This window comes from Lathyrus oleraceus, chromosome 5 (genome assembly GCF_024323335.1).
Source record: "Lathyrus oleraceus cultivar Zhongwan6 chromosome 5, CAAS_Psat_ZW6_1.0, whole genome shotgun sequence".
Classification (NCBI taxonomy): Eukaryota; Viridiplantae; Streptophyta; class Magnoliopsida; order Fabales; family Fabaceae; genus Lathyrus; species Lathyrus oleraceus.
This window is the reverse complement of record NC_066583.1, coordinates 389186560-389212819: the sequence shown is the minus strand read 5'-3', so window position 1 is coordinate 389212819 and position 26260 is coordinate 389186560. Positions and strand designations below refer to the sequence as shown.

The following is a 26260-nucleotide window of genomic DNA, read 5'->3' as shown; positions in this document are numbered from 1 at the left end:
TACAACCTGCTGGGGATAACCATCCTGACCCGGCTAGGGAAGCCACAGACCTTGAATCTGCTGGGGAATCAGTCATCCGACTCTGCTTGGGAAGGATGAGGAAACTCTGACAATGAACACCCGTCGACTCGTCGAACCATGGCATTCATATCCAATTCCCATGTCAGCTTTCCAATTTTGAGAACTCCCAGACTCGTCTGGACCTTTTCCGCTCCATCATCTTGTATTCCCAACCGCTCCGCACTCGACGGAAAGCGAACTCCTGGGATTTATACAGTCTTTTCAATCTTCAAACTTTGAAGAGTCTTCTTTATTAATTCCAAGGATCGTCATACGTCTTGTATTCTTTTTCACCGTTCTCATCCATTCATTTGTCCCTGACCGGACTCCATGGGGATTTGTTTTGTCAAAAGCTTCCACACCACAACCTGCAAGTGAGTGAAAATACCTAACAGCACCTGCAAAACAGATCGTTAGAAAAAAAACGTGCCCCAGGCGTGTTAAGATTTCAACACTTGGGTCACTCAACCTTCCGAATAAGATTTCAAGCTTACAATCTTATAAGCATGCATTGGAAGGGACCTGTATGTTTTAAAATGCAAAGATTCTTTATCAAAATAATCGGATGTTTTTGCAATCAAAGCGGCAATGAAAAACAAAAACAAAATTATTTGACTGAATATGCATTTTATTGATTGAAAAGTGTGGCTCATAACCGAGCAATACAAAGGAAGCAATTCCTGAAAAGAGGTAATTGCGTACAAAAGGAAAAATCTATCCTAATGGCAATGTGAAACCCGTGATCTCATCGAGTCTCAACTCGGTTACACCCCATATATCCTCAGACTCTCTGTGCTTTCTGCCTTCTGAACAAGACGTTTCCGATTGATCCCTACCGGGGAATTATCCATGTGCCTTAACCAAAGCACAAACGATCATGCTAGACGCAGTTGTTCGTTTCAATCCCTCTTTTGCCTGGACCGCCCTTTCGGGTTTTTAGTCCACCGGGATACCCTTTTTTGCCCAAGTCGCCTTTTCAGGTTTTCGACTTGCCGGGTGTACAGTTTTTCTTTTTATCCCTAATTTTTGCCCGAACCTTTTCTTTCTGTTTTTTGGTTCGCCGGGATGCCCATTTTTGCCTGGACTATTTTATTCTTTTCGTCCAGCGGGTCTCTTTATACGAAGTATTTTTTAACTGCGTCCGCGTTCACAGGGGATGGAAAGTCCTCGCCATCCATGGTCGTCAGCAACAAGGCTCCGCCAGAGAAAACCTTCTTGACCACGAATGAACCTTCATAATTGGGTGTCCATTTGCCCCTACGATCGTTTTGAGGAGGAAGGATCCTTTTCAGCACCATATCACCTACTTGATATACCCGAGGTCGTACCTTTCTGTCAAAAGCACGCTTCATCCTCTACTGGTATAACTGCCCATGACAGATGGCTGACAGCCTCTTCTCTTCAATTAGGCTCAACTCTTCGTACCGGGTCCTTACCCATTCCGCCTCTTGCAATTTCACATCCATCAGGACTCTCAAAGAGGGAATTTGAACCTCAACCGGTAGCACGGCTTCCATCCCATATACCCACGAGAATGGCGTTGCCCCAGTAAATGTGCGTACCGCCGTTCGGTACCCAGGATACCAACTTCCTACTCAATCACACCGTCGGTACATTCAAATGTTATCCGGGCAACAAAAGGAATTGGGATCCTTTCGGTGTAACCAAAGCAGTAATAACTCCTTCACATTAGCCCCATCAGACATCAGAATCCGTTCGGATTCGGGGTCAGGCCCCTCCTCCGGGATCGGTTACTCTCAATCTTTCGATTTGAGCACCTCGAGATGTCCTCATCAGGGAACTCAAACCTCACCGGTTGATAATCCTCTACGGGTTGTGGGGCAACGTAATCAGACAATACACTCCCCTTGATTGCTTTCTGAGAGGTATATCGAATATCGTATTAAATCAAAATCATTGGCCCTTTCGCAACCTGTCCGGTCATTGCTGGCTCTTCAAAAATCTACTTGATCAGATCCATCTCGAAATCCACAAAGTGGTATGAACCAGCATACACGGTCTCGGTCGGCGAGCAGCCTATGCCAAAGTACATCAAGTTTTCTCGAACAGTGAATGTATTGTTTCACAGTTGGTAAACTTTTTGCCAAGGTAAATTGCATGCTCTTTTCGACAAGACTTGTCATGCTGACCCACTACACCTCGTAGACCCCTCGAAGGCCGTCAAGTACAGATTAACAATTGCTTCTCCCACAGGAGGCATAAGAATCAGAGGTTCCTGCTACTCATTCTTTTTATTTTTTTTTCAATGCCCCTTGGCAATCATTATTTCACCTGACCGTTTTTTTTCCCAACAGCTTGAGTATAGGTTCACACGTGGATGTTAGAGGAGATGTGAACCATGACATGTAGTTCAATCTACCTAATAGACCACGAACCTCTTCTTCTGTTTTCGGTTCAGGCATTTCTTGTTTTTTTTTTAGCAGGATCAACCTCGATTCCTCTTTTCCAATGAACCCCAGCGGCTTACCGGACCGCACTCTGATAGTGCCCTTATTTGAATTCAACCTCAGTTTGAATTGTCTCAACTGGTCTACTCAGCTTGGCCAGATCTGCCAGATGCCCCTCTTCTGCTTGGGACTTTGCTATCATGTCATCAACATAGCATTCAATTTCATGATGAATCATATCATGAAACAAAGTCACCCTGATACGTGGCACCGACGTTCTGCTTCTCTGGAGGACAGTCTTCTCTCCATGATAGCTTGTGTATAATGACATCGGTATCCGACCCTGGCCTATCCTGACACGACCAGGCGAAGGTGTCCACATGCTCCTTCAATAAGACTACCATTCTGCTCTCGACTCGCCTTTGAAACGGCCCCAATTTTCATTTCCTTTCTGACCTCGACGGCACTTGGAATAACAATCTTGACTCGCTCCTCGTGCGGCTGAATCACCTTCTCCTCTTATTTCAACAACCTGGCTAATTCCAGCAGGTCACAATCTTCTTCGCCTTCTTCTTCGGCATGATAGATCGGATTGTCGAAGTCATATGAGGTGTAACCAAATTGTTATCAATGAGATCCGGAAAATTACTGTTCGGAGCCGGAACGAGACAAATCAAAAAGGGGGAAAAATGAAAACAAACATTGCCATTTTTATTTGTTTTTATTTTTAAACTGTAAAAATAAATGAAAAATAGGGAACACCGCTTTTTATTGAAAAACATCCATTCATTTATGATGCAAAATGTTGCAAAATGAAACATGAGGTGGCCCTTACAATGAACCATTACGTTTCGGGCAAAACGTATGGCTTTCATGCAGATACAATCAAAAACAAAAAAATTACTCTTCCAGTAGAATGACAGTGATGATCTTTTCAGGCCTTCCAGTTCCCTGGTACGCACGGCTTTATCCAACCATCAAACTCGCAGTCACTGTCAGTCCCTTCACCTACCGCATAGGCGTGATCCGAATCTTCAGCAATTGCACCCACCATCGCCTGACCATGTGCCGACATGGGATTGGCATTAACATTCGGTGATGGTGCAAAATTGATGGCCTTGGAGTCTACCAAATCCTGGACAACATGCTTGAATGCTCTACAACCCTCAATGTTATGCCCCGGTGTACCCGAATGGAATTCACACTTGGCGTTCTCATCATAGTTAGGAGGCCTTTGATCTGATCTTAACGGAACCATCGTCCTTGGCTGAACCAACCCAAGATCCATCAACTTTTTAAACAGAACAGCATACGTCACGGGCGGCTTATCAAAATGGCGATCAATCCCCTTTCCTCTCACCTGATATCCGGCTCTCTGTTGAGGTGGCTGATGTTGCTGTCGTACTGACTGATTACCAGCAGGGGTGGTTACCGCAGCAGTGTGCTGGTAGTAACGATCCCTACCGTGTCCTCTCTGGGCATACACAGCACTCGATTCACCTTCATTCTTGCGCTGACCATTCCCGAATGGCTTCTTCGATGCTGATGACGAAGCATTACCTTGTATTTTCCCCATTCTTAGCCAACTTTCAATTCTTTCTCCGGCCACCACAATGTCTGCAAAGTTAGTCACCGGGCATCCAACCATTCTCTCAGCAAAAACCCCTTGCAAGGTCCCCATGAATAGATCAGACATCTCCCGATCCACCAGCGGAGGTTGAACTCTGGCCGCCAACTCCCTCCACCTTTGTGCATATTCTTTAAACCCTTCGCTCGGCTTCTGAGACATACCCTGCAGCTGGGTACGGCTAGGAGCCATGTCAGCGTTGAACTGGTACTGTTTAAAGAATGCATCTCCGAGATCCTGCCAACTCTTGATATCCGAAGACTTCAACTTGGTATACCATTCAAGAGATCCACCAGACAAACTGTCTTGGAAAAAGTATATCCAGAGCTTCTGATCTGTTGTATAGGCAGAGATCTTCCGGACAAAGGCCTGAAGATGAGTTTCCGGGCAGGAACTGTAACACCCTTCTAAAATACCCCAATAATTAATTAATTCAACAAAATATAAATCAGAGTAGATATGCAATTTAAGGGTGTCACACTTGACACTTCACACCATTCATCAAAATAGCTTGTCATGCTCATTTATAAATCAAATTAAGACATTGCACAATTCGCAGCGGATAGAAGATCTAACAGTATACAAACCATGTAACACATTACATGTAAACTGTTCAACAACCAACAAATGAAACAAGGTAAAACATCCCGTCCCGATGTTACATCTACCAGAGCATGACCCACTAAGGAACTACACAAGACTCCAAGCACTAGCTTCTACTCAATCACTGCTCGTTACCTGAAACATAGTTGTAAGGGTGAGTTCCTCAATCGATATAATAAGCATTATAAAATATCATGTAATGCTAAGTAAATTAACACATTTCATCACCCAAATCAGATCACACATTCAGCAACGGCAACATCAATTCAAAATCATAATCATACTCAACTCAACACCAAACACACGTATAATATTGGAATACATCCATTCATATTATACGCCATACATACATTATGCAATGAGACTCCATGCATGCGGTACCGACTATTCGTGAACACATAGTTCAACCTCACCGATCAAATCCAGATACGGCTACCAAGCTCACTAGTCCCACTCATTTGAGACCTAGTGACTCACATCACTAATTCCTCACCATGGGAATTAGCTACCACCCCAAGGGCTATGCTATGCACGCTAAATCACCTAGCATGCAAACATCAACAACAATCCACAATAACTCATCACTAATTCCTCACCATGGGAATTAGCTACCACCATAAAGGCCATATTATGCACGCTAAATCACCTAGCATGCAACCATCAACAATCCATAATGAACATATGCTCACACTCTAAGCCATAAACAGTCCATTCACAATTTCATACATAATAGATATATTCACAACATTATGCACACCATCATACATCATCAATACAATTATCACAGAATCATATCATGTCATGCCACATAATCAATCACAGCATTAGCACACTCTACTAATACCTACACTGCTCAAAACAACGGGAATTGATCCCTCCCATATCATACACCAATATAGGCCAATCATCAATTATTCACAATATTTAAAATATCAGTTTTTCTACTTTTCAAACAGTGTTAACCGGTTAACGCCCTGGGTTAACCGGTTAACGCAACACAGAACACGCTTCCTGGCACATTTTAACAGTGTTAACTGGTTAACACCCTGGGTTAACTGGTTAACGCAAGACAGACAGCAATATTTCACAATTCATAACAGTGTTAACCGGTTAACACCCTGGGTTAACCGGTTAACGCAAGACAGAAAGCTGTTCCTGCGCTAACGCGAAGCAGAATGCAGAATTCTCCGCATTTTCCGCCGTTGGAGGACTTCCGGACCTCCGATTCCAATTCCATAAAAAGTTACACGTTCGGAAAATCACAACTCATCCAAATATAGATTCAATCACAGTTTTTAACGAAATTTGATCATCACAATTTGCAACATTCATCATCCAAATTAGGGTCAATTCAACGGCTTATTACTACCCATTACATGTTAACCCATAATACCCATTAAACGACGATAAACCTCCCTTACCTGAGTTAATCCGGCAAATCCTTTAGCTTCAAGCTTTTCCCTTCTTCAACCCTCGTTCTCTTGCTCTTCCTCCTTGCCCTTTTCTCCCTTTCTGTCGCTTCTCTGGTTTTCACGTGAAAAACCCTTTTTACCAAATGGAACTCTTTATATATATTCCAACTTATTATTCCAATAATAATAATTCCAAATAATATTCCAATAATAATCCAATTATTTAATTAAATTAATAAATATACTATTAACTTAATTTAAATAATTATCATATTTTATCGGGGTGTTACAACTCTCCCCCACTAAAAGAGTTTTCGTCCTCGAAAACATACCTCAAGTGAATAACTCTGGATAAGACTCCTTCATCTGACTCTCACGTTCCCAAGTCACATTGCCACCTGCTGGTCCTCCCCAAGCTACCTTTACCAAAGCAATCTCTTTACCCCGCAACTGCTTCAACTCTCGATCCTCGATCCTCATAGGTGATATTTCAACAGTCAGGTTATCTCTCACCTGTACATCATCTACTTGGACTACATGCGACAGATCAGGAATGTACCTCCTCAACTGAGACACATGAAAAACCTCATGCAAATTCGCAAGTGACGGCGGTAAAGCGATACGATAGGCTACCTCCCCTATCCTCTCCAAAATCTGATAAGGACCAATAAATCGAGGTGTCAACTTCTTCGACTTCAAGGCTCGACCAACCCCAGTTATCGGAGTAACACGAAGAAACACATGATCTCCCTCTTGAAACTCAAGTGACTTCCTCCTCTTGTCGTGATAACTCTTCTGACGACTCTGAGCAATCCTCATCTTCTCTTGAATCATCTTAATCTTTTCCGTAGTTTGTTGAACAATCTCCGGTCCAACCACAGCACTCTCACCGGACTCATACCAACATAAAGGTGTCCGACATCTCCTACCATACAAAGCTTCAAACGGTGCCATACCAATGCTCGAATGAAAACTATTGTTGTAGGTAAACTCAATCAAAGGTAAATAACAATCCCAAGCACCTCCCTTTTCCAAAACACAAGCCCTCAAAAGATCCTCCAGTGACTGAATCGTCCTCTCAGTCTGACCATCAGTCTGCGGATGATATGCAGAACTCAATCTCAGCTTAGTTCCCAAAGCCCTCTGCAAACCTTCCCAGAACTTCGATGTAAATCTAGGATCTCTGTCCGAAACAATACTCGACGGAATACCATGCAAACTTACAATTTTCTCAATATACAACTCAGCTAATCTCTCTAACGGATAATCCATTCTGATCGGAATGAAATGAGCCGATTTAGTCAATCTGTCAACAATCACCCAAATAGCTTCAAAATTCTTAATTGTCCTCGGTAAACCTGAAACAAAATCCATACTGATACTATCCCACTTCCACTCTGGAATAGCCAACGGTTGCATTAGCCCAGACGGCTTCTGATGCTCAATCTTTGACTTCTGACAAGTCAAAAAAGAATAAACAAAACTCGCAATTTCTCTTTTCATTCCCGGCCACCAAAATAACTTTTTCAAATCATGATACATCTTCGTAGCCCCAGGATGAATACTCAGGCCACTACGATGTCCTTCCTCAAGAATACTCTTCTTAAGTTCGGTAACATCCGGAATACACACCCGATTACCAAATTTCAAAACACCATTCTCATCAACTCTGAATTCACCACCTTGACCTTGATTCACTAGAGTCAACTTATCAACCAAAAGCACATCGGATTTCTGACCCTCTCTAATCTCATCCAGAATACCACTCGTTAACTTCAACATTCCCAATTTAACACTATTGTGAGTACTTTCACACACCAAACTCAAGTCTCTAAACTGCTCAATTAAATCCAATTCCTTAACCATTAACATAGACATATGCAATGATTTCCGACTCAATGCATCAGCCACTACGTTTGCCTTACCCGGATGGTAATTCAAACCAAAGTCATAATCCTTCAGAAACTCTAACCATCTCCTCTGTCTCATATTCAGCTCTTCCTGATCAAACAAATACTTTAAACTTTTATGGTCACTGAAAACCTCAAATCTTGACCCGTACAAGTAATGCCTCCATAACTTCAGAACAAATACCACAGCTGCCAACTCTAAATCGTGTGTCGGATAGTTCCTCTCATGAACCTTCAGTTGTCTCGAAGCATAAGCTACAACCTGCTTATTCTGCATCAAAACACCACCCAAACCCAACAATGAAGCATCACAGTAAACCTCAAATGGTTCCGATGGACTCGGTAATATCAGAATAGGAGCAGTAGTTAACCTTCTCTTTAACTCTTGGAAACCTTCTTCACATTTTGAATCCCAAACAAACGCTTGGCCCTTTCTAGTCAACATCGTCAACGGTAACGCCAACTTAGAAAATCCCTCAATGAATTTCCTATAATAACCTGCAAGTCCAAGAAAACTCCTTATCTCAGAAACTGACTTCGGAGCTTCCCACTTAGATACCGCTACTATCTTAGAAGGATCAACAGCAACACCACCTCTTGAAACCACATGACGAAGAAAACTAACCTCTTCTAACCAAAATTCACACTTGGACAGTTTAGCAAATAACTTCTTTTCTCGTAGAACTCCTAAAACCACTCTCAAATGTTCAGCATGCTCTTCTTCAGATTTCGAATACACCAAAATATCGTCAATAAACACCACAACAAACTTGTCTAGGTACGGATGGAAAATCCTATTCATATACTCCATAAATACCCCAGGCGCATTAGTCACACCAAAAGGCATTACAGAATACTCATAATGTCCATACCTTGTTCTGAAAGCAGTTTTCTGAATATCCTCAGTTTTCACACGTATCTGATGATACCCCGACCTTAAATCTATTTTGCTGAACACACTCGCACCAACCAACTGATCCATCAAATCATCAATCCTCGGCAAAGGATACCGATTCTTGATCGTCACTTTATTCAGTTGCCTGTAGTCCACACACAACCTCATAGTACCTTCTTTCTTCTTAACCAATAACACTGGTGCACCCCACGGTGACACACTCGGACGAATAAACTTCTTATCCAACAGATCTTCCAGCTGACTCTTCAATTCAGCTAACTCAACAGCAGACATACGGTACGGAGCCATCGACACCGACCTAGTACCAGGTACCAAATCAATCGAGAACTCAACTTCACGCTCTGGCGGTAATTCATGCACTTCTTCAGGAAACACATCAGGAAAATCACATACCATGGCTAGATCGCAAATCACCAGTTTATCTTTAGCCTCCAAAGTCGCTAACAGCATAAACAACTGATCGCTCGACTGGGTGAGTCGAGAATGGGATACAAACTGCAAGTGCACAGTTCTATCGCGTAGTTTTAAAAGATATCGATCCCACAGGGACTTATGAATCGATATACCGTTATCTAAAGTTACTACGTAAATCTAAGGTGAAGATGTTTGATTGTTTGGGGAAAAACTAAGAGCTAAACTAATGTCTAGATTAAATATTAATAAAACGGATATCGGTATGTAATTCGTCAAAACTAGGGAATCAAGTCTTTGTCGGTTTCTTGGTTTTAAAATGAATCGTTTCGGTTAACTTTATTGGTTAAAGGTTCTATCTCAAACTCTCGCTCTGTTGAATAAACCATGATTTTATATTAATGTTGCTGTCACTTATAATTAAGTCAAAAACCATATTTTGAAAACAATAAAGTTGCAGAAACTCTTTTTAAGAAAATACTGACCGTTTTAAACACCCTTATCTCAAACTCTCGCTCTGTTGACTTAGGTTATATAATTAAATCCAAATGCTTAACTCTCGTCCTCACATTCAATCTTTAAAAATACTTTTTGGAAAAGGTCAGAATTTAATTAACTCTAAAACTTGCTCTCGCCCTGATCTAGAATTAATGCCTAACTTACACTGTCCAGTTAAAATCTCAAACTCTCGCTCTATTGATTTTAACTTCTTTATGTCTTTTACTTTTGTAAAAAATCTTGTTATTAAACCTGTAAGTTGAGACCATAAAAAGATTGATTTTGATTTTAAGTTTAGATAGACCGACTCAGTCTCGATCCCTTATTCTGCTTACTTTACATACCGATACCTAGGCAAATTAGCCAGACATGCTAAATAAACAAGAATTTATATCATGCATAAACAGACTCATTCCAGGCAGGCAATATGAATAAACAATAGAATAAAACATTAAAAATTAAATAACAATTAAAGAACCTGAATGCGTAATACAATGGTCTTGAACACTCCACCACAAGCCGGTAGGATTTGTTCTTCGATTCTTCAATTAAGCAGTAAAATAAATCAAGGAAATAAAACTCGAATATAACGTAAGGTTAAATCCGGTATAAAGTTGCACAGTAGTTTCCGGTGTAGAAACTATTACGCGAAAAAATATCTAAAAGCTAAAAACGGGAAAGATAAATTGCAAGGGAAAAGAGAAAGTAAAGCTTGCAAAAGAAATAAATAAAATGAACAATGCTGGAAAGGAAGAAAAATAAGCAAAGGCGTGAAAGGAAAATTTGGCAGAGCTTCCGCAAAACTGAGCGTGCAAAAACTGTCTTTACGGCAAAGAGAGGAGATGGCTATTTATAATAGCCTTGGTAACTGCATTCCGTTCCCTACGAGTCTTCAGCATGGCTAAATACACGGCTTGGGAATAGGACACGAAGTCCTCAACGTTACTTCCATTCTTCTGAGAGCGTAACTTGCGCCAAAAAGCTAGTGGACTGGTGTGACGCTCGTCACACCATGTGTGACGTCCGTCACAAGGCTACTTCGCGTGACGCTCGTCACAACCCTTGTGACGCCCGTCACAGGGGCAACGTGCGCTTTCTTTTGGGCTGGGCTTGGTCTTGGTTATTTGTTTCCTTTTTATTGCTTTTTACACCTCCTTTTCTTCCCTTTTTCACTTTTGCTTCAAAATGGGTACCTGATGTAAATAGAAAAGAAATACTGCATAATATCTGATAAAATGGGATAAATTAAAGTAAATGATAATATAATCTAATTAAATTAAGTCTTAAAATGTGATATAATTTCATGTTATCAAACTCCCCCATACTTAAATCTTTGCTTGTCCTCAAGCAAAATTCAGTATAGAACTTGTTAAAAGTTTTAGCCAGATGAAATTTCAAAGCACACATCAATTCGTACTAGGTTGCGAATGGATTTTTGTTTAGGAGGACTTGAGTTTAATCTTGACATCAACAACCACCGTTACAACTTAGATAACCCTATTTTTATGCCAATCAGTTTCAAGTACCCTATGATAGCTATCCTGGTTCCTTTAGTCTTATTTTACCCGTTTTCATTCTAGCGAAATCACATTAAGCCCTTTATCTTTTCGCGCACATAGTGGAGTAACCGGTTAGTGATTATGATCCGCTTTTAGCTAGAAGTTCTGGTATATAAGTCGGATAACTTCATTATTCAGTCCATTGCAAATTGCGGGGGATCGAACCGTAGTCCGCCCTACCAAGTTCAGTACCAGATTCCTACTGAACCAACTCATAATGGATCTTTCGTATTGTGCTTTTGCATGATCTGCAACCTTTAGATTAAATGATCTGGTAAGGATCACCTAATTTAATTAGTGCATTTCTTGATATATTTATATATTTTAGGTTACTTTGGGGATCATTCACTTATATTCATCGGCTCTCCACGTAGTTTGCTATTAAGATGGTGCTGACTTCTGTATAAACTACTTGGGGTTGCCATAGAACTAAAAGTTCAAGGAATTGGTATAATAGGTACTTTATCCTGATCTAGCATATTGAGGTTCTCAGAGCGTTGTTACGGTAATGGTTTTGTTTTGATCTCACTCAAGTTTTATAAAGTAAGCAACCTTTATACTTATTGGGTGTGTTAAAATTTTTGTTATGGCTCAGGAAATTGAGGGGAATAGATAATAGAAAATTTTCACACTTAGGAACTTAACTTAAATAAATATATATATATATATATATATATATATATATATATATATATATTATATATATATATATATTTATTTATTTTTTACAATAGAGAGAAAAAAAAAAGGGAAATAACAATGAAAGGGAGAGTACATAACTTAAAAAATGAGAATGGAAAGAATATTGTTTCCCCCCCATACTTAAACTAAACATTGTCCTCAATGTTTTAAGGAAATGAAATACAAGATGGAAAGGAAAAAGAAAATAACAACTAAGGCTGCCTTCCGCCTCTGGTTCTTGGACCTGGTGATCTTTGACGTATGTCTAAGTTGTCGAACCTGCTAAACAACTCAGTAAATCGCTGGTCGGTTATGGCATTCCGAGCATCCTGTTGCTGTTGCATTTGACGCATCATCTGCATCATCTCTGTATTCTGTGCCTGCATTCCATCGATAGCATCCATAATGTCATCGTTGGTCGCAGGCCTTCTTCGTCGACGACGTTGGGAGGATGGGCCGGCTGCATTACTGGAAGGGTTTAGCGGGACTGATTGTTGTGTTGGCGGATGATCACCTTGTTCCATTTCTTCAAACTCATCTGTTTGCTGGTTTGTTTGTGAAGGCTCGGTGGTTTCAGGAGCGCTAAGATCGTAGAGGTGGCGGTCGGGGTTTGTGACATCAGTTAGGGTGGTATTGGGTAGCACAACACTCGGGACTGCTTGGTTGTTCACCATAAGATAATAGCCTCCGCCTACTCTGTTTTTAATCAGGCGGCTGGAGCGGCAATAGCTGATATCCATAGACAGGGGAGGTAGGGATTCTAAAGTTTGGAGTTTATCCCCTAGGTTCAGGCCAAGTGCTATGGAGGTTATTAATCCACCAACTATAAAGGGTTGCCGGCCTCTAGCACATAAGGTGCGGATATGATGAAAGAGAAAAGAGGTGGCGTTTACCTGAGCATCCGATTCGAAAACGCACTGGAGGAAAAATAACTCCTTTGAGTTGACCTTACTGTTGTTTGGTCTTCCAAAAAGTGTGTTTTGCAGGATACGGAGAAAATAACGGATGGTGGGGTTATGGATGTGGGAGAGAAGGAGTCCTTCCCAGTTGTAGGTATTTATACCGGAAATTTTCTTAAAAAGATCGAAAACTAGAACTGTGTTCCAGTTTGAGGTTGGAGGGATTCTGGCATGCAGCAGACCTTCTGTGGGAAATTGTAGCATGGCACTCAATTGGCGTTGGGTTAGAGAGTACTCGGTGTTAAACATACGGAAGGTTGCGGTACCGGTCAGAAATTCACCTTCACCGGCGGGAGTGGTGTAGTCGTAAGAACTTAAGAATTCTAAGGTTAGGGAAGGGTAGGTGGGTTGGTTATGGGTGCAAAGGAAGGTTAAATCGGCTTTACGGAGCATCCACTCGATACCTTGGAGTAAGCCCAATTGTTGTAAACAAGTTAAATCGGGGTACCTGGTGGAAGCGACGCCTCGCTGTTGGAAGCGCTCGAATTGCTCTTGCTGATAGTTGTCATCTCCGGATCGGAAGATGATATTTCCGAAATTTTGATTTCCCGCCATTGTGATGAATTTTTGAAGGGATGATTTGGAAAGGAAAAGAAGTGTATTTGATATGAGAGAATTGTTTTGTGGTGAATGAAGGAAGTTTTGGTAGGTATTTATAGGAGAAGGATTGGAAGGTAGAAAGAAAAAGTGGTTGAAAAGTAATTAAGTGTGGTAAATGAAAAATGAATGGGGAATGTAAAAAATTAAAGTGTAACGTTCGTCTCCAACGGCTCCTTAACGTTCACTTGTCTGAAGGGCGTTACGCTCGTCACAGGGGTGTGACGTTCGTAACAGGCGTTTTGCGTGCCGTTCGTCATGGAGTGTGTGACGCTCGTCACACCTCCTTTTTGGCAAGGCTTCAGTGGCGCTTCACAGAATTACTTTGGTAGCGTATTTTAATGTTTCATTTTGCTTATGATCATTTTTAGTATGCAATTTTAATGCATTGTGCACGCTTACTTGCTTTGTATAATAATAATAATAGGTAACAACAGCAGAGCATAATAGCCATTGCATAATAAAATTAATTAAACAGCTTCAATAAAAATGATCATAATGTATTACAGGGAAGGAAAATAATGAAATGAAATAGAAATAAACATGAATTCAAACAACATTAATGAAAAAATCTAGCCTAAAACTAAATAACTTAGAAAGAAATATAACTAAATTCCATCTATCTTCGGATCTCTGGCCGGAGGAGTAAAAGAGTTAACATGATGCCGTAACATACGTAACTGACTTGCCGTGCTGCTCATGTATTCTAGGATTTCAAGTCTCAAGTTATGGAAATCTTCCCTGAGGGCGTCTTGCTCTGACATCAAGGCTTCAATGACTGTTTTAATATTTGTTCCTGGCATATGATGTCGGAGATCAGGCATGACTGATTCTTCGGTCAGGACAGGCTGAGGAGGAGGATCAATATCATAGTAGCCGGAAGGTGTCTGAGGGTCAGATTCAGCAAGAGAGATATGGTCAACATAGTGCTCATAGTCGTCACAAATCTCATAATCCTGGATGGATTCAGTGGATCCAGCCGGAGTTGGGGTTTCATTCAGGTTATAGAGCCAGTTCCTTTGATTATGAACACTAGTTCTAGGATCGGGCAAGGTGAATAGGCAGAGAACCTGGTTATCAATAATAAGCTCGAACTCATCAGACCCTATGTTTGCTATAAACATAGTGTTGAAGAGGAAGGGTATACTCATAGTAGTAATGCCACAAAAAGGGTTAAGGTCAAGCATAGGCTGACGTAGTCCAATAGCATTACCTATCATAGTGATCAAACCGCCTATTCTAATGGGTGCTCGCTCATCCTGGATAAGGTGGTCCAAATTAGCTAACATAAAAGTAGCACCGTTTACTGGACGGTTCTGGGAAGCACAAAATATGATGAAGAGTTCATCACGTGAAACTGAAGTACTATTTGGCTTCTTCCTAAATAAAGTGTGGGTCAGGATCTTATGGAAATAGCGAAAAGCCGGGTTATGTATGTTTCCAGAGAGAAACTCATGTTCTTCGGGCTCATCATTTCCACTCAGCTTACCCCAAAAGTGTTCAAGCTCTCTATATTCAAAAAGTTCTTCCTGGCTTACAGTGAATGTATCAAAGGAGGTAGGAAAACCCAAAAGGTTGGTGAAGTCTCTAATATTAAATTGGTACTCCATATTGAACATTCTGAACTGGATAAAACCTCTGCTAATTCCTTTTCCATGGCTAGGTAGATAGATTAATGAACTAAGGAATTCTAGTGTGAGTCTCCGGTAGGTGGTGAAATGTCTCAGGATAGGGGAGGTCTCCCATCCTATCTGATTCAGCAAAAACAGGACACTCTGTCTCAGTCCAAGGGCAGTCATAGCCCAATCATCAGCATATAAACTAGGTAGCATCTCTCTAGCGGCTAGTTCTTCAAACTTTCGTTTCTGAGCCATTCCTCTGAACTTGATACCCATACGATCAAAATGTCCCATCTGGTTAGTGTTAACTAGAGAAAAGAAACATGAGTTTAAGTCAGGATTTGGCCAAATGCCGAAAGAAGAAAAGAATTATTATTATTATATATATATTTTTTTTCTTTTTGAATAAATCAATAATGAATACTAAATAGAAATTAAAAGAAATAATTAAGAGAAAAATAGGGAAATGATAATAATAATAGAATAATAAAATAACAGATTAATTTGTGGGTTGTCTCCCACTAAGCGCTTTGTTTAAATGTCGCAAGCTCGACAAAGAAACTGTTAAATATAGTCTATGAGTCCTGGGGGCGTTTCGTCTAAGTGTAGAATTTGCGAATCCTCGTTGGTTTCCGCATAGTGATAATGTTTCAGACGTTGCCCGTTTACGGTGAACGGTTCTGTAGATTGTCCTTTTATTTCTACCGCTCCACTGGGAAAGATTTTAGTGATATGAAAAGGTCCTGACCATCTGGATCGTAGTTTTCCCGGGAATAACTTTAGTCTAGAGTTAAATAAAAGTACTGCGTCGCCTTGCTTGAAGACTTTCCTTGATATACGCTTGTCATGCCATTGTTTTGTTCTTTCTTTATAGATTTTGGCATTTTCATAGGCGTCTCTTCTGAGTTCCTCTAATTCGTTTATGTCAAGGATTCTCTTTTCACCGGCGGCTTTATAATTCAAATTTAAATTTCTAATAGCCCAATAGGCTTTATGTTCTAATTCTACCGGGAGGTGACAGGATTTTCCATAAATGAGCTTAAATGGGGTCGTCCCTATGGGAGTTTTATAAGCAGTTCGGTATGCCCATAAAGCTTCTGGTAATTTCAATGACCAATCTTTCCTTGAAGTGGCGACCGTTTTTTCTAGTATTTGCTTGATTTCTCTGTTAGATACTTCCACTTGTCCACTGGTTTGAGGGTGGTAAGGTGTTGCTATCCTATGTCTCACTCCATATTTAAGTAGTAGTTTTTCGAGTACCTTGGATATAAAGTGTGATCCACCATCACTGACTACTATTCTTGGGATGCCAAATCTCGGAAATATTATATTTTTAAAGAGTCTAGTTACTACTCGGGTGTCATTTGTTGGAGAAGCTATAGCTTCGATCCATTTTGATACGTAGTCAACTGCCACGAGTATGTATTTGTTACCGAAAGAGGATGGAAAGGGTCCCATGAAGTCTATCCCCCACACGTCAAAAATCTCTACTTCCAAAATACCTTTTTGTGGCATCTCGTCACGTCTAGATATGTTTCATGTGCGTTGACATCTGTCACACTCCTTAATAGCCGCATGTACGTCCTTCCATATAGTTGGCCAATAAAAGCCAGCTTGTAGGATTTTAGAGCAGGTCTTGGATGTACTTGTGTGACCACCATAAGGCGCAGAGTGACAGTGTTGGATTATATTTTCTACCTCTTCTTCGGGTATACATCGACGGAAAATACCATCGGGGCCTCTTTTGAAAAGTAAGGGATCATCCCAGTAATAGTGTTTTATGTCGTGGAAGAATCGTTTCTTCTGCTGGTAAGATAAAGTAGGTGGAACTATTCCGGCAGCTAAATAATTGACTAGATCAGCGTACCATGGTATGACAGATATAGCTAAGGTGGTTTCTACTTGCATGTCGGAGTTGTTCTCTTCCAAAGTAGCTATGAGTTTATCATACGAGAAATCATCATTAATGGATGTTCTTTCTGGTTCAAGGTTCTCAAGTCTAGAGAGGTGGTCTGCTACTACGTTTTCAGTTCCTTTCTTGTCCTTGATTTCTAAGTCGAATTCTTGTAGTAACAAGATCCATCTTAGGAGTCTAGGTTTAGCATCCTTTTTTGTTAAAGGGTACCTGATAGCAGCGTGATCAGTGTAAACTATTATTTTGGCTCCTACCAGGTAAGAACGAAATTTATCTAGCGCAAATACCACTGCTAGGAGTTCTTTCTCGGTTGTGGCATAATTCATCTGCGCTTCATCCAGGGTTCTGCTAGCGTAATATATAACGTGAAGCTTTTTATCCTTTCTTTGTCCTAAAACAGCACCTACAGCATAATCACTGGCATCGCACATTATTTCGAATGGTTCATTCCAGTCTGGTGTCTGCATAATGGGTGCGGAGATCAATGCTTGTTTAAGAGTTTGAAATGCTTTTAAACAGTTATCGTCGAATATGAATTCAGCATCTTTCATCAACAGTCCGGTTAAGGGTTTAGTTATCTTAGAGAAGTCTTTGATGAATCGTCGGTAAAAACCGGCGTGTCCTAAAAAGCTTCGTACTTCTCTCACGGTTCTTGGGGGTTGAAGATTTTCGATTACCTCTATTTTGGCTTTGTCTACTTCAATTCCTCTGTTCGAGATGATGTGTCCTAAAACAATTCCTTCTTGTACCATAAAGTGGCACTTTTCCCAATTAAGTACTAAGTTTACTTTTACACATCGCTCCAGAACTCTTTCCAGGTTTTCAAGGCATTCTTCGAAACTTTGTCCGTATACAGAAAAGTCATCCATGAATACTTCCATGATGTTTTCGAGAAAGTCGGCGAATATTGCCATCATGCATCTTTGAAAAGTTGCAGGGGCATTACACAGACCAAACGGCATTCGTCTATACGCGAAGGTACCAAAAGGGCATGTGAATGTTGTCTTTTCTTGGTCATCAGGGTGAATTGGTATTTGAAAGAAGCCTGAATAACCGTCTAAATAACAGAAATGTGAATGTTTAGCTAATCGTTCTAACATTTGGTCAATGAATGGTAAAGGGAAATGATCTTTTCGGGTTGCTTTGTTTAGTTTCCTATAATCAATGCACATTCTCCATCCCGATTCGATTCGTTTAGTTATAGTTTCTCCTTTTTCGTTTTCAATAACGGTTATGCCTCCTTTCTTTGGTACAACGTGTACAGGACTAACCCATTTGCTGTCAGATATAGGATATATAATACCTGCTTCTAATAACTTGGTTATTTCTTTCTTTACTACCTCACTTAGGATCGGATTTAGTCTTCTCTGGTGTTCCCTAGAGGTTTTACAGTCTTCTTCTAACATGATGCGGTGCATACAAATAGAAGGGCTTATTCCTTTAAGATCGGTGATGTGGTATCCTAGTGCAGTTGGATATTTTCTTAAGATATGTAGGAGTTTTTCTGTTTCGAGTCTTCCTAGATCTGCATTAACTATCACAGGTCGTTCAAGTTCTAAGTCTAGGAATTCATATCTCAGATTTTTGGGAAGTGTTTTCAAATCAGGGGTTGGTTTGTTAAGACACTGCGTAGGATCTGGTGTTATTGCTAGGCATTGTTTAGATTTGTCCTCTAAAAGATAGTCTGATGGTTTGTCTTCTCCTGACTCTGCTTCTTTTATGCATTCATCGATGATATCCATGAAGTAACATGTATCTTCTATTGCAGGTGCTTTCAAGAATTGGGAAAGAATGAATTCAATTTTTTCTTCACCTACTTCGAAGGTGAGTCGTCCTCGTTTTACGTCTATGATTGCACCGGCAGTTGCTAAGAATGGTCTTCCTAGTATAATAGGTGTCGTATCATCTTCTCTAATGTCCATAATTGTGAAGTCAGTGGGAATGTAAAACTGACCTATGCGTACGGGAACGTTTTCAAGGATTCCTACAGGATATTTGATGGAACGATCTGCTAATTGCACAGACATTTTGGTCGGTCTTAATTCTCCCATCTCCAGTTTCTTACATATGGATAAGGGCATAACGCTAATTCCGGCTCCTAAATCGCATAAGGCTTTGTCGATGACAAATTTTCCTATGTGACAGGGTATAGAGAAGCTACCCGGATCCTTGAGTTTAGGGGGCATGTTTTGGATTATAGCGCTACATTCGGCAGGGAGTGTAACGGTTTCGCTATCCTCAAGTTTCCTCTTATTAGAAAGAATTTCTTTTAAGAATTTAGCATATGAGGGCATCTGCGTAATAGCTTCGGTAAACGGAATTGTAACGTTTAATTGTTTAAGGAGATCAGCAAATTTTCTAAATTGGCCTACATCTTTGGTTTTAACAAGCCTTTGAGGGTAAGGTATAGGTGGTTTGTAAGGTGGTGGAGGTACATAGGGTTCCTTCTTTTCTAGGGTTTCCTTATTACTCTCTTCCTTTTCCTTAGGTTCACTTTCCTCAGTGGATTTCTCAGGGTTTTGGTTTTCTATCCTTGGGTCAGACGGTCCTTCCACTTCCGTTCCACTTCTCAATATAATTGCATGAGCTTGGCTTCTCGGATTGGGTTGGGGCTGTCCAGGGAATGTACCAGTTGGTGCAGCGGTAGGTGCTTGTTGTTGAGCTACTTGAGATATTTGCGTTTCCAGCATTTTGTTATGGATAGCCAAGGCATCTACTTTGCTTGCTAGTTGTTTAAGTTGTTCGCCAGTGTGTATGTTCTGGTTTAAGAAATCTTTATTGGTTTGTTGTTGGGAAGCTATAAAGTTTTCCATCATGATTTCCAAGTTGGATTTTCTAGGGGTATTATTGTTAGGATTCGGTTTCTGATATCCTGGAGGTATAGATGGGGATTGATTTGGAGACTGTCCAGGTGCGTATAAAGCATTATTACTCTTATATGAGAAGTTTGGATGGTTCTTCCAATTTGGGTTATAGGTATTCGAATAGGGGCTTCCTTGAGCATAGTTTACTTGCCCTGTTTGGATTCCAGTCAAGAGTTGACATTCCGCAGGAGTGTGGCCTTGGATTCCACAGACCTCGCAATTCTGAGTTATAGCAACCACGGCTGCTGGAGGTGATACGTTTAAACTTTCAATCTTCTGGACCAAAGCATCCACTTTTGCATTGACGTGATCAAGGTTACTTATCTCGTACATGCCAGTTTTCGGTTGAGGTTTTTCCACTGTTGTTCGTTCGGTTCCCCACTGATAGTGGTTTTGGGCCATGCTCTCGATAAACTGGTAAGCATCAGCATAAGGTTTGTTCATTAGTGCACCACCTGCAGCGGCGTCTATTGTTAACCTTGTGTTGTATAAGAGACCATTATAAAATGTGTGAATTACTAACCAGTCTTCCAAACTATGGTGTGGGCAAAGTCTCATCATGTCTTTGTATCTTTCCCATGCTTCGAAAAGAGACTCGTTGTCTTTCTGTTTAAATCCGTTTATCTGGGCTCTTAACATAGCTGTTTTGCTTGGTGGAAAATATCGGGCAAGAAAAACTTTCTTCAACTCGTTCCATGTGGTGACTGAGTTGGAAGGAAGAGATTGAAGCCATCTTCTAGCGCTATCTCTTAATGAGAAAGGAAAAAGACGAAGTCGAATTGCCTCTGAAGTGACACCATTAGCTTTAACAGTATCAGCGTATTGGACAAATACGGATAAATGAAGGTTTGGATCTTCGGTAAGATTTCCAGAGAATTGGTTCTGTTGCACAGCCTGCAACAACGAAGGTTTAAGTTCAAAGTTGTTTGCTTCGATTGCGGGCGGAGCAATACTTGAATGCGGTTCATCTTGCGATGGAGCGGCGTAATCTCTAAGAGCACGAGCTGGTTCTGCCATCTCGGTTAAAGAAGGAAAATCTTTGAGATCAGGAAGGTCTATAGGAGGGAGATTGTTTTCAGCACGATATTCCCGAATTCGTCGTAAGACTCGGAGATATAGTTCGATATCGTTGATTCGTAAATAGAGCGGTTCGCCTTGAGAGCGAGTGCGTGGCATACAAATCAACGAAAGAAAGAAAATAGAAGAAAAAGAAACCTTAGTCTCTACAGCGTAACGGAAGAGTTACGATATCGATTGAATAAAAGTCCCCGGCAACGGCGCCAAAAACTTGATCGCTCGACTGGGTGAGTCGAGAATGGGATACAAACTGCAAGTGCACAGTTCTATCGCGTAGTTTTAAAAGATATCGATCCCACAGGGACTTATGAATCGATATACCGTTATCTAAAGTTACTACGTAAATCTAAGGTGAAGATGTTTGATTGTTTGGGGAAAAACTAAGAGCTAAACTAATGTCTAGATTAAATATTAATAAAACGGATATCGGTATGTAATTCGTCAAAACTAGGGAATCAAGTCTTTGTCGGTTTCTTGGTTTTAAAATGAATCGTTTCGGTTAACTTTATTGGTTAAAGGTTCTATCTCAAACTCTCGCTCTGTTGAATAAACCATGATTTTATATTAATGTTGCTGTCACTTATAATTAAGTCAAAAACCATATTTTGAAAACAATAAAGTTGCAGAAACTCTTTTTAAGAAAATACTGACCGTTTTAAACACCCTTATCTCAAACTCTCGCTCTGTTGACTTAGGTTATATAATTAAATCCAAATGCTTAACTCTCGTCCTCACATTCAATCTTTAAAAATACTTTTTGGAAAAGGTCAGAATTTAATTAACTCTAAAACTTGCTCTCGCCCTGATCTAGAATTAATGCCTAACTTACACTGTCCAGTTAAAATCTCAAACTCTCGCTCTATTGATTTTAACTTCTTTATGTCTTTTACTTTTGTAAAAAATCTTGTTATTAAACCTGTAAGTTGAGACCATAAAAAGATTGATTTTGATTTTAAGTTTAGATAGACTGACTCAGTCTCGATCCCTTATTCTGCTTACTTTACATACCGATACCTAGGCAAATTAGCCAGACATGCTAAATAAACAAGAATTTATATCATGCATAAACAGACTCATTCCAGGCAGGCAATATGAATAAACAATAGAATAAAACATTAAAAATTAAATAACAATTAAAGAACCTGAATGCGTAATACAATGGTCTTGAACACTCCACCACAAGCCGGTAGGATTTGTTCTTCGATTCTTCAATTAAGCAGTAAAATAAATCAAGGAAATAAAACTCGAATATAACGTAAGGTTAAATCCGGTATAAAGTTGCACAGTAGTTTCCGGTGTAGTAACTATTACGCGAAAAAATATCTAAAAGCTAAAAACGGGAAAGATAAATTGCAAGGGAAAAGAGAAAGTAAAGCTTGCAAAAGAAATAAATAAAATGAACAATGCTGGAAAGGAAGAAAAATAAGCAAAGGCGTGAAAGGAAAATTTGGCAGAGCTTCCGCAAAACTGAGCGTGCAAAAACTGTCTTTACGGCAAAGAGAGGAGATGGCTATTTATAATAGCCTTGGTAACTGCATTCCGTTCCCTACGAGTCTTCAGCATGGCTAAATACACGGCTTGGGAATAGGACACGAAGTCCTCAACGTTACTTCCATTCTTCTGAGAGCGTAACTTGCGCCAAAAAGCTAGTGGACTGGTGTGACGCTCGTCACACCATGTGTGACGTCCGTCACAAGGCTACTTCGCGTGACGCTCGTCACAACCCTTGTGACGCCCGTCACAGGGGCAACGTGCGCTTTCTTTTGGGCTGGGCTTGGTCTTGGTTATTTGTTTCCTTTTTATTGCTTTTTACACCTCCTTTTCTTCCCTTTTTCACTTTTGCTTCAAAATGGGTACCTGATGTAAATAGAAAAGAAATACTGCATAATATCTGATAAAATGGGATAAATTAAAGTAAATGATAATATAATCTAATTAAATTAAGTCTTAAAATGTGATATAATTTCATGTTATCAACAACTCTGCCCCATCTACTACTGCCTCATTCACCTGCCTTGCTGATAGAAACAAACTCTTTTCTTCCTCAATCTCAGGCCATATTATGCACGCTAAATCACCTAGCATGCAACCATCAACAATCCATAATGAACATATGCTCACACTCTAAGCCATAAACAGTCCATTCACAATTTCATACATAATAGATATATTCACAACATTATGCACACCATCATACATCATCAATACAATTATCACAGAATCATATCATGTCATGCCACATAATCAATCACAGTATTAGCACACTCTACTAATACCTACACTGCTCAAAACAACGGGAATTGATCCCTCCCATATCATACACCAATATAGGCCAATCATCAATTATTCACAATATTGAAAATATCAGTTTTTCTACTTTTCAAACAGTGTTAACCGGTTAACGCCCTGGGTTAACCGGTTAACGCAACACAGAACACGCTTCCTGGCACATTTTAACAGTGTTAACCGGTTAACACCCTGGGTTAACCGGTTAACGCAAGACAGACAACAATATTTCACAATTCATAACAGTGTTAACCGGTTAACACCCTGGGTTAACCGGTTAACGCAAGACAGAAAGCTGTTCCTGCGCTAACGCGAAGCAGAATGCAGAATTCTCCGCATTTTCCGCCGTTGGAGGACTTCCGGACCTCCGATTCCAATTCCGTAAAAAGTTACACGTTCGGAAAATCACAACTCATCCAAATATAGATTCAATCACAGTTTTTAACGAAATTTGATCATCACAATTTGCAACATTCATAATCCAAATTAGGGTCAATTCAACGGCTTATTACTACCCATTACATGTTAACCCATAATACCCATTAAACGACGATAAACCCCCCTTACCTGAGTTAATCCGGAAAATCCTTTAGGTTCAAGCTTTTCCCTTCTTCAACCCTCGTTCTCTTGCTCTTCCTCCTTGCCCTTTTCTCCCTTTCTGTCGCTTCTCTGGTTTTCACGTGAAAAACCCTTTTTACCAAATGGAACTCTTTATATATATTCCAACTTATTATTCCAATAATAATAATTCCAAATAATATTCCAATAATAATCCAATTATTTAATTAAATTAATAAATATACTATTAACTTAATTTAAATAATTATCATATTTTATCGGGGTGTTACAGGAACTCCCATTATATTTATCAAATGCGGGCGCTTTGAACTTTTATGGGATCACAACCCCCTCAACTAGCCCCATGTTCGACATGTTGACAAATCCCGGAGTAGCATGGCTTTCCAGAGCCCTTACCTTTTCTGCCAGTAACTGAATTTCTTTGCTTTGTGGTTGGACACCATATTGCCCAAATGGCTCATTCAGCATGGAGAATTGTTCAGCCTTTCTATCTTCCTCTCTGTCATCTTCAACCCCAAAGAATGGCGGGAATATACTGTCTTTCATATTCTGACCAGGTTGACCACCAGCAACACCAAAACCAGCAGTATTATGTACCACACCCACTGTTGTTCTTTTGCCGCCTTCTCGAGAACCACCCAGCCCCTTGTTGGAGACACCATCCGGGTTCACACCACTATTAGCCGCTGAAGCCCGCTCGAGCTTTTCAACTTTGTCAGCCAGCGCTTTCTGACCAACTGCAAAACCCTGCATGATGTTGATCAGTTCGTTCATTTTCTCTTTCAGCTCGAGAACATCTGTATTTGGGAGATCCATCAGTCTGGGAGTGTTGCGTCGAGTGAAGTATCTGTGAGGACGGGTCGAGTGCAAAGGTACAGTTCTATGAGCACGAGCAATGATTCCTGAAACAATCAAACACATTAGAACTGATACCTGCAAAACAGCAAACAGGTTAACATGCATGAATGCAACGTCTATCCATACGAGGAAGCTTCTGTCTTTTGATCCTGGTTTCATCGAGACAGGTAATATTTCGACAATAACATTCTGACATCAGGATGTCTCTCAACCAGATTCTCAATCAATAATACTCCCCATATGGCTAGACATAAGTTCGATGCAGATGAATGCAAGATGAGAATGATGCTGATGAATGGATGCAATGCATTGTGTCATCCTCCAAGTCATCCGAACATCTGTTGCTCTGAATCACAACCCTGATCTCTGAACTGATCACAACCATCCGAAGGAATATGTAACCACAAATCCCACTAAAGGGTTCCGAAATAAACGGAACTGAAAGATACATCATCATCATCACCAAACAATCTCTGAGCAGATAACCACAATCCTCTGAATCGGCCCGGGGAATCCTGAAATAAACGGATCCCCACTGATAAATAACACGGACAAAATTCCGGCATCTCGGAAAGAAATGTCCATAAATCCGACTTATAAATAGGACTCTGATCAGCGGAACCAATAGTCACCATCAAAGTCACCATCTGAACATGCATCTGTAAGAATCACCCTCCCCTCACAGGTAAATTCTAATCAGGTCATCCTAAGGCGGATAATAGTCTCGACAATCGGGCAAAGATACTCAATGGGTTTGCCCTTTCGGGTGTGCCATTGTAGCTCCCTTAAGATCGTCTAAACCAAAGATCCGGGAAATGATCGATCACCAGAGTCAATAGTTCAAAAGAGGTAACCCAACCAAAGTGGAAAACCCCACTGAGGAAGAGCACTCTCAGATGAACCTCGTCCGGCTTGTGGTATGTCACGTCGCAACAACATGCCCAACCAGCATGTGAGGAACGTGAGACCACACTAATCCTAGGTGTGTACTCGGGCCTGGGTTTTAGCCCCACTCAGAACACCCACCCCCAAAACAGAGGAACCACCTGCACAGAGGACGGCAACACGATAGTATGATGCATGCAAATATTTATGCAAATATATACACAGTCAGAATAATAAATGCAATAAATAAAGCGGCACAAGCAACCTAAACTATCCTAAAACACTAGGAGAGACTCGCTTAGGGAAAATGGACCAGCAACAGGTCAACTTCCAGTCCCCAGCAGAGTCGCCAGCTGTCGCATCCGCGAAAAACAATCGGCGGGCTAAAACAAAACAACACAGAGCCGCCACCGTGCGTTATTTATCCCAAAAGAGGGAAAGGAAACGCTCGAAGTAAACCTGGGACAAGCATGGCCTCGCGACCAAAGAGAATGGGATCGGGAGTCGGTTATGCGAAGGGAAGGTATTAGCACCCC

At 40.6% G+C, this 26260-nt stretch overlaps 1 non-coding gene across 1 annotated transcript; it reads left to right on the top strand.

Moving 5' to 3' along the window:
- Window positions 1-20571: 20571 nt before the first annotated feature.
- LOC127089119 (small nucleolar RNA R71) lies at window positions 20572-20678 on the top strand. The gene has a single exon (XR_007790895.1). It is a non-coding gene; the product is annotated as a small nucleolar RNA R71 (small nucleolar RNA).
- Window positions 20679-26260: the final 5582 nt, after the last annotated feature.